The sequence below is a fragment of the Macrotis lagotis genome, chromosome 4, assembly GCF_037893015.1.
Source record: "Macrotis lagotis isolate mMagLag1 chromosome 4, bilby.v1.9.chrom.fasta, whole genome shotgun sequence".
Lineage (NCBI taxonomy): Eukaryota > Metazoa > Chordata > Mammalia > Peramelemorphia > Peramelidae > Macrotis > Macrotis lagotis.
In genome coordinates, this window is record NC_133661.1 from 130,317,397 (window position 1) to 130,330,910 (window position 13,514).

Genomic DNA, 13,514 nt, shown 5'->3' on the forward strand with positions numbered 1-13,514 from the left:
AACTGAAGTCCTGGAGTTTATTTTTTTCTTTTTATTTTCTTTTGCTTTCACAGCAACCTTAGTTGAGTGGTGCATTAAAAAGTCTTCAGAACTTATAAACATTATCCGTAGAAAACTAATCGTGAAAGGAAATTTTAATGACATCTAGAAATAAAAAAAGATTATCAATTTTGCAAAATAAAAACACATAAGCAAACAGTAAAAATAAAACATTTTATATAAAAAACACTATTTTCATTAACAATGAAAGAGATACCACTGAGATTAATTATAAGCTGTCACTTTTTGGTCTCAAAATTTAAAATTTCATCCAAATCAATGAATGTCAAAGGAGGGACATTCTGAGTTTAGAGTTTTCTCTGAAATTATGCCTTCCTTCTTCCTACTTAACACATATCATTTTCTAACATGAGTTTTTCAGTAAATGTCAATAAATTTTGAATGTTGTAGGATCATAGATTTAGAGCTGAAAGGGTCCCCTCAATTAAAACAATAGCTCTTTTCTAATCATTAAGGGATGACTTATCTAGTTTACACATTTATCATTATTACTGTCATTATTCAGAGAAAGGATAGTGATGATCGATCCCATAGCTAAAATTCTATACAAGTCCACTAATTATGGATAAGAAGCTCTTAAGGATGAAATTCCGAAGAGGAACATCAAATGAATAAGAAAAGAGTAATTTCTCTAAAGAGACTGATCTGGATGTACAGCAAATTACCCCAAAACAGATTAATTTCTTTACAGTTACATACAGAAGATAGAATCAAAGAAAAGATAAAAAGAAAATAGAAAAGAATTCTAGAGGAACATTAAAACAATTGTAGTTAATGTTGTAGGGGCTATGGAAAGACAGGCAAACTATTACACTGTTGGTGAAACTGTAAATTGGTCTAACAATTCTGGAAGGCAATTTGGAATTATTTAAAGAAAATCACTAAAATGTACTTTTTAGATCATAGTGTAAGCAAAAATTCAAAAAACTCAGAAACAAAAGAAATATTCCAGATCAACCAAAATATTCACAGTAATACTTTTTGGATTAACAAGGAACTAGAACTAAAGCAGTTTCCATAAATTGAGGAATGCCTAAACAAATTATAGCCTATAAATAAAATGGAATATCACTTTGCTATAAGAATCAAGATATATGGCAAACCCAGAGATTCACAGAAAGACTTTTATATGAAGTGCTAGAGAGAAATAAACAAAAATAGGAAAACAAAACATGTAATAACTAAAATAATGAAACTGGAAGAATAACAGTAACCTGAATGCTATGTATAATGACCAAGCTTACAAACTTGTCTCTGAAAAAGAGAGAATAACCTGTACATACATCTTTCCCTTTCATAAGGTTGGAGATGCTGTAAGTCAGAAACACTGCATAAGCTGTCAAGATTCTGTTCATGTTGGTTAGTTTTGTTAAATTGCTTTGGTTTCTTATTTTTTTTTTCTTAAATCAAAGGAGGGTTTCTGGATGAAGATAGATATTGAAATATTCCCCATTCATAAAATAATATAAAAATTAAATATTAATATTTTTAAGTATGTCAGAAATGCTAAAGCTTAAAAATGAATTGAAATTGCATACAAAGGAAAGGAAAACAAGGGAAACAAAAATTGGGGGTAGTTTGTTATTGGATTTTTTCTTGCTGTAACAAATGAGAAGGCAGGACTACTCATTTCTTATGTTGTCTCTGCTTTCTCTGCCAAGGGGATAATTTTTGTACTTCCTACTCCAAAATAAAAAGTTAATATGGAACTAATACTGCAAATAAGAAGAGAGTAGTAAAATAACACCTAAGCAATCTGTGTTGTTCAAATGAAAAGACCCATCTGAACTATATCCCAGGCTTCTTAAAAAACTACCACATGTGATTGCAAAGTCACTGTCAATAATCTTAGCAAGTTCATTGAAAATAGGAGAGGACAGATTGGTCAATATGACCAGAAAGGATAATGATCATTGTTACAAGAGTTGTGGGAAATCTGGGACACTATTACACTGTTGGTGGAGTTGTGAATTCATCCAACCTTTCTGGAGAGGTATTTGGAACTACGCCCAAAGGGCAACAAAAATGTGTATACCCTTTGACCCAGCAATACCACTACTGGGTCTATACCCTGAAGAGATGATGAAAAAGGGTAAAGACATCACTTGTACAAAAATATTTATAGCAGCCCTGTTTGTGGTGGCAAAGCATTGGAAATCCAGTAAATGTCCTTCAATTGGGGAATGGCTTAGCAACTGTGATATATGTATGTCATGGAACACTAGTGTTCTATTAGAAACCAGGAGGGATGGGATTTCAGGGAAGCCTGGAGGGATCTGCATGAACTGATGCTGAGTGAGATGAGCAGAACAAGAAAAACACTGTACACCCTAACAGCAACATGGGGGTGATGATCAACCTTGATGGACTTGCTCATTCTATCAGTGCAACAATCAGGGACAATTTGGGGCTGTCTGCAAAGGAGAGTACCATCTGTATCCAGATAAAGAGCCGTGGAGTTTGAAACAAGTTCAAGGACTATTCCCTGTAATTTAGAAAAAAAACAGATATCTTATTGTCTGATCTTGTTACCTCTTAGATTTATTGTCTCTTCCTTAAGGATATGATTTCTCTCTCATCACACTCAATTTGGATCGAGGTACAACATGGAAACAAAGTAAAGACTGACAGAGTGCTTTCTGTGGGGGGGGGGGAGTAAGATGGGGGAAAATTGTAAAACTCAAATAATATCTTTAATAAAAAAAATTTAAAAGAAAGAAAATAGGAGAGGAGACGTGGAAGAAGAAAAAAGAAAAGGAAAATTTTGCAAACTCTAAGCTTGGAGCTTATCTTCAGTTCATAGCAAAATCCTGAACATGGTAATATAAAGGATAATTACTAAACATCTAGAAAAGGAAGTGATAATCACAAAGAACCCACACAACTTTATCAAAAATAAGTCATGCCAGACTCATTTCCTTTTCCAACAGTTTACAAGACTGATAGATAATAGTAATGCTGTAGAGCATTTAACTAAAGATGGAGAAAAGTAGACCAGTTAATAACAATTAAGTGGGGGCAGCTAGGTGGTACAGTGGATAGTGCACCAGCCGTGGAGTCAGGAGGACCTGAGTTCAAATTTGACCTTAGGCACTTAATAATTACCTAGCTATGTGACCTTGGGCAAGTCACTTAACCCCATTGCCTTACAAAAACAAATAAGAATTAAGTGGATTTCAGAACTGACTAAATGCCCAGACTAAAAGAAAAGACATAATAGTCTGAGGTCAATTTGGAAGGAGGTCTAACATTAGACTAGTTGATAGTATCTAAAAAAGGTGAAAGGTGATTAAAGCTTTGAGTTGAATCTATTAGATAAAACAATAGGGGCAAATATAAGTATCAAAAGATGAAAGTTAGAAGGTACTTAGGGCTTCCTGACTGTCTTCCTGAGTTCAAATTTGACCTCAGATGCTTAAGAACTGTGTGACCCTGGGCAAGTCACATGACCCTGCTGCCTCACTTTCTTCATCTGTAAAATAAGCTAGAGAAGAAAATGGCAAACTGCTCCAGTATCTTCGCAAGAAAACTCAAAACAAGATCACAAAGATTCACAAACAACTGACAAGACTGAACTACAAAAACAAATGGAAGTTAGCATTAAGGGTCCAGAACTAAGGGTATAAATAGTCCCACTACACTCTACACATATATCAATTTCTGGGTGCGATAGCCTTCATTCATCAGGAAACTTCATTTTTGATCAGTTCAGATATGAGTGGATGTTCTCCCCTATAGCTCTGATCTTCTACAATTCATTCCACCCTTAGATTTGGAAGATATTTTAGTAATCTATTATTTCATTAATATAGGACTCTGAGGATAAGAAAAAAATACTTTTCTTGTGAAGCATTATTTTACAGATGAGGAACATGTTATCCATGTCAACAAAACTACTATCAGGAGCCAGGACCTGAACACAGACTTCTGGATATAAAGTCTAGAGTCCTTTTCGTTATGCCAAACTGCTTTTAGTCCCATTTATTACCTAGTTAAAAATCCTTTCTAAACCATATATGCACATCTACGTGAATTATTCTAATTCCTGGAGTCACCTGCTTCAAAGTCATCCTATTCCAGTGTTGGACAGCATTTGATAATGATTTATTTTTTTATACAGTAAACTAAATCCTACCCTACTTGTTAACTATAAGACATGTGTGATTCAAGGTAGTCCTTTTCTCACAATTCCTATCTCCCCAGCCTTTAAATACAAGAAATCAACGTATTTAGGAGTAACCACTTCCAAAAGGCTGTAAAGGGAAGTCCATATCTTGATTCTAATAATGTATTTCCCCCAAACCACCACCATGGATTTATTCCATGCAAGGTGACTGTTTTTTTTTTCAGAAGCAGAGTCAGAATGAGGGACAAAACAGTACTTTAAAAAACCTCCAGAGTTTGTGTACCTTGCTATTCCGAATATATACTATCACAGTAATCATTCTTACTATTCCTCAAAAATGACTAAATATTCTAGTGTATCAGAGCAATGGGGACATAGACAATAGGAAATGGGGAAAAGTAATCAATCAAAGCTAAATAACTTACACAATGAAATATAAATTTGTTTTATGCCTATCATTTCCTCAGCACTCTCCTCAATAGAGTCTGATTCTTCCTTTTCTTCACTTCTTCATAGAAAATGTAAAAATAAAAAAGCTGTTTTGCCTTTTAACTAAGTTTCAGTTGGATTTGTTTATTGTTGTTCGGGCATGTCCAACTCTTCCTGATCTCATTTGGGGTTTTCTGGCAAAGACTGTGGAGTGGTATGGCATCTCCTTCTCCAGCTCACTTTACAGATGAGGAAACTGATGCAAAACAGAATTCAGTGAATTGCCCAAGATCACACAGTTAAGTGTCTGAAACTAGATTTGAATTCAGGTCTTCCTGACTCCAAATCTAGTGCAATATCTACTTCACTAGCTGCCCTGGTCTTTTTTGAAAATAAGGCTGTATTCATTTGGCTAAAGACAATATCAACTCTTCCTTTGCTCACTGAAAAGGGAAATAATTTAGGAAAGAAATAACTAATCTACTCCATTCAGAACTGTCAAACTTTTGTTTGAGTGTCATAAGGACACAGGCCAAAATAACAATGACCTCAAATTGGCACAGCAGTTTCCAGAGTCCTAAAACATCCAATCAAACCAACAAGTACTTAAATCACAGAGTATGGAAAAAATAAATAATTTGCTCATTTTCTCAAAAAAGGAACAGAGAAAGCATTTCTAATATGTTTACTTTTAGGATATAGACAAACAGAAGCCAAATTCAACTTCCTAACATCAGCTTCCAAAAAAATAATCTCTTTTTTTCAAGGAGCATTCAAAGAACATTTACTTGAAAAAAGGGATGAACTGGTTCTCTACTGTCCCTTTCAACTCTAATATTCTACAGGTATTAATTATTCAAGCTGCCAACACTACAATAATTTTTAGCCTAAGTTTAAGTTTTTCAAGATCAGTGCTAAATTTTGAAAGTTAAAAAAAGTTTTCCCTGATAACATCACTAATTCTACACAAGAAAATTCTTGGATCACAACAAATTGATACATACAGTCATAATTAGTTCATTTTTTTTAAGTTTTGAACATAGCAAAGTGAATCACCACCTTGGAATTTTGTCTGACTAGAACAAGGGTTCTTAATCTTTTTGTGTGTGCTGTGAACCCCCTTGGCAGCTTAGTAAAGGTGTAGATGATCACTTCTCCAGATAATTTTCTTTTCTTTATTTTTTTTGGGGGGGGTAGGGGGTTTACAAGGCAATGGAGTTAAGTGACTTGCCCAAGGTCACACAACTAGTAAGTATCAAGTGTCTGAGGCCAGATTTATATTCACATCCTCCTGACTCCAGGATCTGTGTTCTATCCACTGTACCACTTAGCTGCCTTTGATAAAATTTTAAATGCATAAAATAAAATGCATGGGATTGCAAAGTAAACTATACTAAAATATAGTTATGCAGAAAAAAAAATCCAAGTTAAAGAAGCTCTGCAGTATATAAGGTTCAATGGGTTTTTGGCAAATCAGCATCTGAACTCTGAAAAGAAGACACTAAGCTAGACAAATGAATAGTTAGAAGTGCAAAACTACCACGTCCACTTCATATGAAATACTGAAACTAATGCATTTCAATGCATCTACAATAAAGGAAAAAAACTAAGGAAATGGTTCTCCATTAATCCTAACTCTTTTATAATATCTGCAGAATGCTACAGCCACAGAAGGTAGACTAACTATTTTAATATTTGGATATAAAGAACAGCATTTGTGCAGTATCGTGGTTTTTATGTAGCAAGTTATCTGTGCCTGAAGTAATAAAAATAGAATAATGTCACAAAAGGAGTTGAAAAGTTAAGTACAAAAACCAAAATTATCACTCAAACCTGTCTTTATTGTAGATTCCTCAATTCAGTGTAAAGTCTAAAATACTAACATGCTAACTTTCCCTGAAGGAAGGAAAAAAAAGTTACACTTAACCATTATTTGCATGAATAAACTTTTTGAGGTTTTTCTCCATAATGATTTTCTAAGTATCAGGCCAGTTGGCTTTAAGGAAAATATTTGTCAGTAAAAATCATGCATTGTTTACAAAAACAACTTGTTTTGTTTGAAAATCTGGCTACACTTGAGCGCCAGATAAAGTGGGAGAGATTCACGGTTCAGAGAAAGAGTTTACAAAAATATCTATCTTCATTTGGCTAGCCCACCCCTCACACCCCTCTTTCACTCAGTTCTAAACAAAAGTCCAAACCGGAAAAAAAAATAAGCTATTTAAAAATGCTCCTGATAAAGTATAAGAAGATAGAGAGAAAAAGAAAAAAAGGAGAAAAATCATCAACAGGAGAGAGAATAAACACTTGTTCCACTCGAATCCATAGCTGCTCCCCTAGATTCGTATAAAGCATCCAAAGTAACTGATAGAAGAAGAGCACAAAAGTCACTTTGTGCCTGTTCCTTCTTTCGCTTTCAGAAAGAAAGAAAGAAAGAAAGAAAGAAAGAAAGAAAGAAAGAAAGAAAGGAAAGAAGAGAAGCCATTCAGTCCCTCCTTGGTCACCCTTAGGAGAAAAGGGCAGACGAGATGCGGGATTCCGAGAAGCCCCGGGGGTGTCAGACCCCAAAAGGGCAGGAGGAGATTCGGGGTCCAAAGAGATCCTGAGGGATCGGCTGGGGGGAGGGGGCTGGATTTCAAAGAAGCCCCGGGGGATCAGGCTCCGGGGTCTGGGCCAAAGGGCAGGAGGAGACTCGGGATCCAAAGAGATCCGGAGGGGGCAAGTGGGGTGGGGGAGGGGAGGGGGTCGGGGTGGGCGGAGCCCGAACGGAAAGTTGGGTTCAGTCTTCGGGGGGAGCCGGGACGGAGCGGGGCTCGGCTCCATCCCCGCCCCCCCCCCCCCCCGCCGCCTCTCTAATCCTCGGCCCTCAGGAGGGGCTGGAGAGGAGGGGGAGGGGAAGGGGCAGCGCGCGCCCCCGCCGCGCGCGCCCCCGCCGCCCACCACGCGCACACGCGCGCGCACACACACACCCCACACAAAAACTTCCCCAACTCCTCGGAGAAGTTGCGCTCTCACCGTGTGGCGCCCGGGACTACCCCGCGGGCCGCGCCGGCGCTGCTCCCCACTGTCCCGGCGCTTCGCCGGCTGCAGCGGCCTCTCCAGACTGCGAAGCGCTGAAGCGCGGCGGCGGCGGCGGCGGCGGCGGCTCCCACTCTCGCTCCTGCTCCCGCAGCCGCTGCGCCCTCGCACACAGGCAAGCCTCCCCGGCGCATGCGCCATCAGAAGACGCGAGAGGGAGGGAGGGAGGGAGGGCGAGGAGAGGAGGCGGGAGGCCGGCGCCGGGAGGCGCTGCCGAGGGTTAGCCGGGGCCTCCTTCCTCGGCCCGTGATTGCACGCATCTGCTGTCCATCACCGGTGGGGCAAACCAATGAGCCGTCTCCTGGGAGGTTTTCTCAGGTTGCTGCAGGATGGATGAGACGCTGGGGAGCAAACTAACCGGTTGGGAGGTGGGGCCCGGAGCAAAGGTTTCTAATGAGAAATCCCAACTCCGCTTTTCTTTTTCCTTTTGTTGTTTTTTTTTTAAAAAGCCTCGAGTTTCCGGTAAAGTTTGCAGCTGTTTTGGTGAGATTAAGATAGCCAGGGTTCATGAGCCCATCTTTATCGTCTTTTGCCCCAAATCCCGGAGTCCGGCATCCCTGGCGGATGCTTCAGGAGACCCATCCCCGCTGATGGATGGCTCAATCACTCCTTTGCAATTCTGCCCCAGGTCCCTGCTTGCAGTTTGCACTCACTAGCATCTGAAGCAACACAATGGAAAAGCCTTGGAAATGCTTGAAAAAGATTCATGCCTTCCTTTACTTTTCCCCTCTTTATACTAAACACAGCACCTTGCAATAAATAATAAAATAGCAGTAACTAACATTTAGGTATCACTTACTTTGTGTCAGACTCTGTGGCAATTGCTTTATCATTATGAACTCTCTCATTTGATTCTCATAACAACCCTGGAAGGTAGGTGCTATTTATTATCTTCCCATTTTACAGAAGAAGAAACTGAGGTAAAGGAGGGTGTCATTATTGACATCAATGACATTATTGTCATTATCATTATTATCCAAGCAAAACTGTGTCTCCTTGCTTCATATATTAATTATCTGTCCGCTTGTCGCTTGTTTTCCAGGTCCTTGACATCCAAGTTAGCTTCTTCTGGATTCCCTTGCTCCTTTTAAATTCAAAATAGTATTCTGGATGTGGTGTGTCCAGCACAATATTACTAACACTTCTGGGCTTCGCTGTTCTATTACCTTTCTACATGAGAAACAAATTCATGAAGAATGTCTGCTCTTTAGACTGTGAAGTTGAATCAGCAACCTATAAAACTATTCCACCTAAAAATAGATATTCTATATTATTATCATATGTTGCCCCATATAATAAAGACTATATTCTGAAAAGTATAAATGTTATAAAATATTTTATATGTATATATCTATATCTATAAAGATATATATACTCATGGAGTTGCTCCTTAAGTTCTAGATAGAAAGGTAAATAGAGGTGTGTGTGTATGTGTGTATGCATGTATCTATCTTACATAAACAATTGTTATGAGTCCAGTGTTGAAGAAAAAGGTGTTTGAAGAAAAAGGTAAATTGTATGGCCCTTCAGATATCACACCATTCTTTTAATGACCCACACTTCTTGAATCAGCAGCTCATATTCTTAAGCACCAGAATTGTTCCAGTATTGATATATGATTTCAAGTCATGTAATAAAATAAAAGTCAAAGAATTATTCTTTTAGAATACACAGAAGGGTTATAAGAAGACTACAACAACATACTTGAAAATGTTGTAGGAGAAACAACATAACAGATGCAATCAGAGAAACCATAAACAAAACAAAATGAAAAAATGGGCTGGTTAGGATTCATTGATTGACCAGTGGGCAACTTATTTATTATCCACACAATATCAATAGAACAAAAGGAAAGTCCCTTGCACTTTGAATGGACTCCTTATGCTAAATTTTAGAAGAGAACAAAGAGAAATGTCAACCACAAAAGGCCAAGATGGGTTGAAATCTGCATCATAAAAGAAAGCACATACATTCATGATAACATAGATCCTATTTTTGGAGTCAGAATTGAACCCAAATATACTCTGTTAAGAAGTCACTTGTTTAATATTTGGTGAATTAAATTGGAATGGAAAAATCTGAAAAAAAACAGCTAGCATTTAATAAATGTTGAATTTGTAAAATCTGAGGGTGACCGTTATCTGCCAATATTACAAATTAGGCTTTGTTCTATGGGTTTTATCACCTTTCCCAAATCCAGTTGTTAAATTTTATGTTTCCTCTTGTTAATTGGCTAATAATTAGCAATAGATTCTCTCTTCAAATTGTCAACTCATTCAGATCACTCCTAAAGCTGTGTTAGGCTTAAAAATGTTGGAAATTTGGTTTGCTACAATAGAAAAGAGACTAGGAATGAGGAGATTCAGATGTTAGTTCCAACTCTTGTCTCTTGTTAGCCCCTACTACTTTTCTGAGAATCAAATGAATTAAAAATGTAAAAGGCCTTGTGGACCTATTCCCTATACAAATTTCAATTATGATTATTATTATTATTATTATTATTACTGACATCATAATGTGAGAAAGTATATAAACTATTTTATAATTGAAAAATGATACCTAAATAAAAACTATTATCATTATTCTTATCATAAATAACCTCCCCTTCTAGTTGACCTCTCCTTGTCCATGGTAAATATTGTTATGCTAAATGGGATAGTTCTAATAAAAGCAATCATCATTTTCAGGCAGTCAATAAACATTTTTTAAGCATCTATTATATGATGGGTACTGTGCTAAGTACAGGGAATACAAAGAAATGTAAAGACAGTCTCTACCCTCAAAGATCACAATTCTATGTGCAAATAATTATGTATAAATTTAGTGCTTATGTATTATCTATAACAATGTATTATATGTTTATAATAATAGATATATCTATTATATATATATATAGGACTTACATTAGTAGTAGAGAATAGAGTTAAATTTCGAATCAAAAAAGTCAAATTCAGCCTCAAATGTTTTCTAGCTGTATGACAAAGACTCTTAACCTCTTCTCTGAATCTCAGTCAACTCTCTAAGATTTACTCTACTAAATTATCTGCAGATTAAAGTTGGTAGAGGGAATTCTTACACTCCAGATCCTCGCCACATTAATGTCTTAATTATATATTTGCAAAGAATACCCTGTTCTTTTTGTTGTTGTTCAGTCATTTCAGCCTTGGCTACAAAATGAGTAAGATCAAATGTCTCTGCTACCTAGGAATTTGTTTCATGATACATCTAAAGTGTGGTGTAAGTTTCCTTATGGCACTGGAAGGAGTTTCTCTTTCTTAACGATTTTCTCAGCTTCTCCAAGCTGAGACTTTAGGTAGTTCGCCAGGGGATTAAAAAGCATGAAGTGACAGGATTATTCTTTTTAATCTCTGTATCCCTCGTATCTAAGAAATTTACAGATATTATGATATGTGTAGATAAGCAAAAAGGATAAATTTTCTTTTACATAAGGGTAGAAATTAAAGTAGATTTAATGGTAACTAAAATATCCAAATTTTGAGATCAATGTGGCTCTCTTGAGAGCCAATCTTCCTACACTTAGTTTGATTGCCTCTTCCTTCTAGTAACTAACCATAGTTCCCTTGTTAGAGATGAAATATTTGGGTCAGTTCCCCAAAAATTACCATCATAAGCACTGATCATTCAATAAGTTTTTGTGTTATAAGCTGTTAACAATGGTGAAAGAGAGTGTAATAAAAAACTCCTTCTCCAGATTTAGAACTACAAGATCTGGGTTTGAAATCTGCCTCTGTCAGGCAATAACTATGTGATTTGGGGGAAGGAAATGAAGGGAAAAAATAAGAAAAAAAGGAAGGAAAGAAGAAAGAGAGAGAGAAAGGAAGAAAATAGTATTTATTAAGTTCTTACTATGTACCAGAAAATAAATACTTTACAAACATTATCTTCTTGACCTTCACAACCCTGAGAGATGGATGCTAATAATATATCTATTTTACAATTGGGCAAACTGAGTCAGGGCTAAATGACTTTCATTATCATGAGAAAAAAATCAGAAAATAGAGTATTATGAGCTAAAAGGTCAAATTTCAGATCATTTTTGCAAAGGTTCTTGGTAACCTCAAGACAAACTTGACTAAACTTTCAAATATTTAATTTTGACATTATGATTGTGATTATATATATATATATATATAAATATATATGTAAATTTTTTATACAAAGCAGAGTGATGCAGGAAAACAAGCACACTTTAAGAATTAAAAAATCAGAAAGTGAGCTAAACATACATTTGATTTTTTTAAAAATGCCTTTATTTATTTTGAATTTTATAATTTTCCCCCCTAATCTCACTTGCCTCCCCAACACCCCACAGAAGGAGACTGTTAGTCTTTATATTGTTTCCATGGTATACTTTGATCTAAGTTGAATATGATGAGAGAGAAATTATATCCTTAGGAAAAAAATAAAGTATAAGAGATAACAAAATTATATATTAAGATAACCTTTTTTTAAATTAAAGTGAATAGTTTTTGGTCTTTGTTCAAACTCCACAATTCTTTCTCTGGATACAGATGGTATTCTCCATAGCAGATATCCCAAAATTATACCTGATTGTTGCATTGATGGAATGAGCAAGTCCATAAGGTTGATCATCACTCCCATTTTGCTGTTAGGGTATATAATATTCTTCTGGTTGTGCTCATTTTGTTCAGCATCTTTCATGCAAATCCTTCCAGGCTTCCCTGAATTCCCATCCTTCCTGGTTTCTAATAGAACAATAGTGTTCCTTCACATACATATATCACAGTTTATTAAGCGATTCCACAGTGATGGACATTCATTCAATTTCCAGTTCTTTGCCACTACAAACAGGGCTGTTATGAATATTTTTGAAAAGTGATGTTTTTAAAAGGGTATGCCCAAACATGAATTTTCTGATAAAAATGTAAAAAAAAGATGTCATTTTAAAAAATACCCCATGCACTAAATCTGTATGGCTCTCCTAGAGTTTAATAATTTACTTAGCAAAATGAAAAAAAATATCATCATAATGCAAGATAATAAAAATGTGATAGTTTAACATAACCAAAATTAACCTAATCATGGAATCATTGGTAAAGCACTTAGGAAAAGATATCAGAAGTTCATCTAGTCTAACCCTTTCATCTTACAAATGAGGAAACTAAGACTTCAAGAGGTTCAGTGACTTCCCAAAGTCCAATCAATAGAGCTGGGATTTGAACTCAGTTATCTTTTGTACTGTTCTGTTTCCTCCTTTTCCTTGCTTGAGGCATGTAGGTGGCTGTAGTGTGTAGAGTACTAGACCTAGAGTCAGGAAGATCTGAAATCAAATTTGGTCTCAAATAATTACTGGCTATATGAATATGGTCAAGTAACTTAACCTCTATCTGTTTCAAGTTTCCTCAATTGTAAAATAGGGATAATAATAACACCTACTTTCTAAGGCAGTGAAGTAGATGTTATGTGGGCCAGAAGTCAAGAAGATTCCTCTTTCAGAGTTCAAAACTGGCCTTAGATACTTACACTCTAGGTGACCCTGGACTAGTCACTTAACCTTGTTTGTCTCAATTCCTCATCTATAAAATGAACTAGAGAAGGAAATGGCCAACCACTCCAATATCTATGGGCTATGGAAAGTTGAACTAAAATGAATAACAACTTCCTGGGGTTATTGTGAGGACCATTAAATGAGAGATTTAAAAAAGTACTAGCATTGCCTTTCACATAGTAAGCATTTAAGAAATGATTATTTTCTTGCTTTCTTTTCTCCTTTCCTTCCTTCCTTCCTTCCTTTTTTATATTTTCTTGATAAATTCAATTCAATATACTCAAGTATATT

General features: G+C 36.2%; 1 protein-coding gene across 1 annotated transcript in view; it reads right to left on the reverse strand.

Annotated features, from left to right (window-relative positions):
* LOC141521513 (A-kinase anchor protein 13-like) overlaps window positions 1-7,695 on the reverse strand; it is a 246,847-nt gene extending 239,152 nt beyond the window's left edge. Inside the window, exon 1 of the mRNA XM_074234145.1 lies at window positions 7,631-7,695. The gene's annotated coding sequence lies outside the window, so the exon portion shown is untranslated. The remainder of the gene's footprint in view (window positions 1-7,630) is intronic.
* Window positions 7,696-13,514: the final 5,819 nt, after the last annotated feature.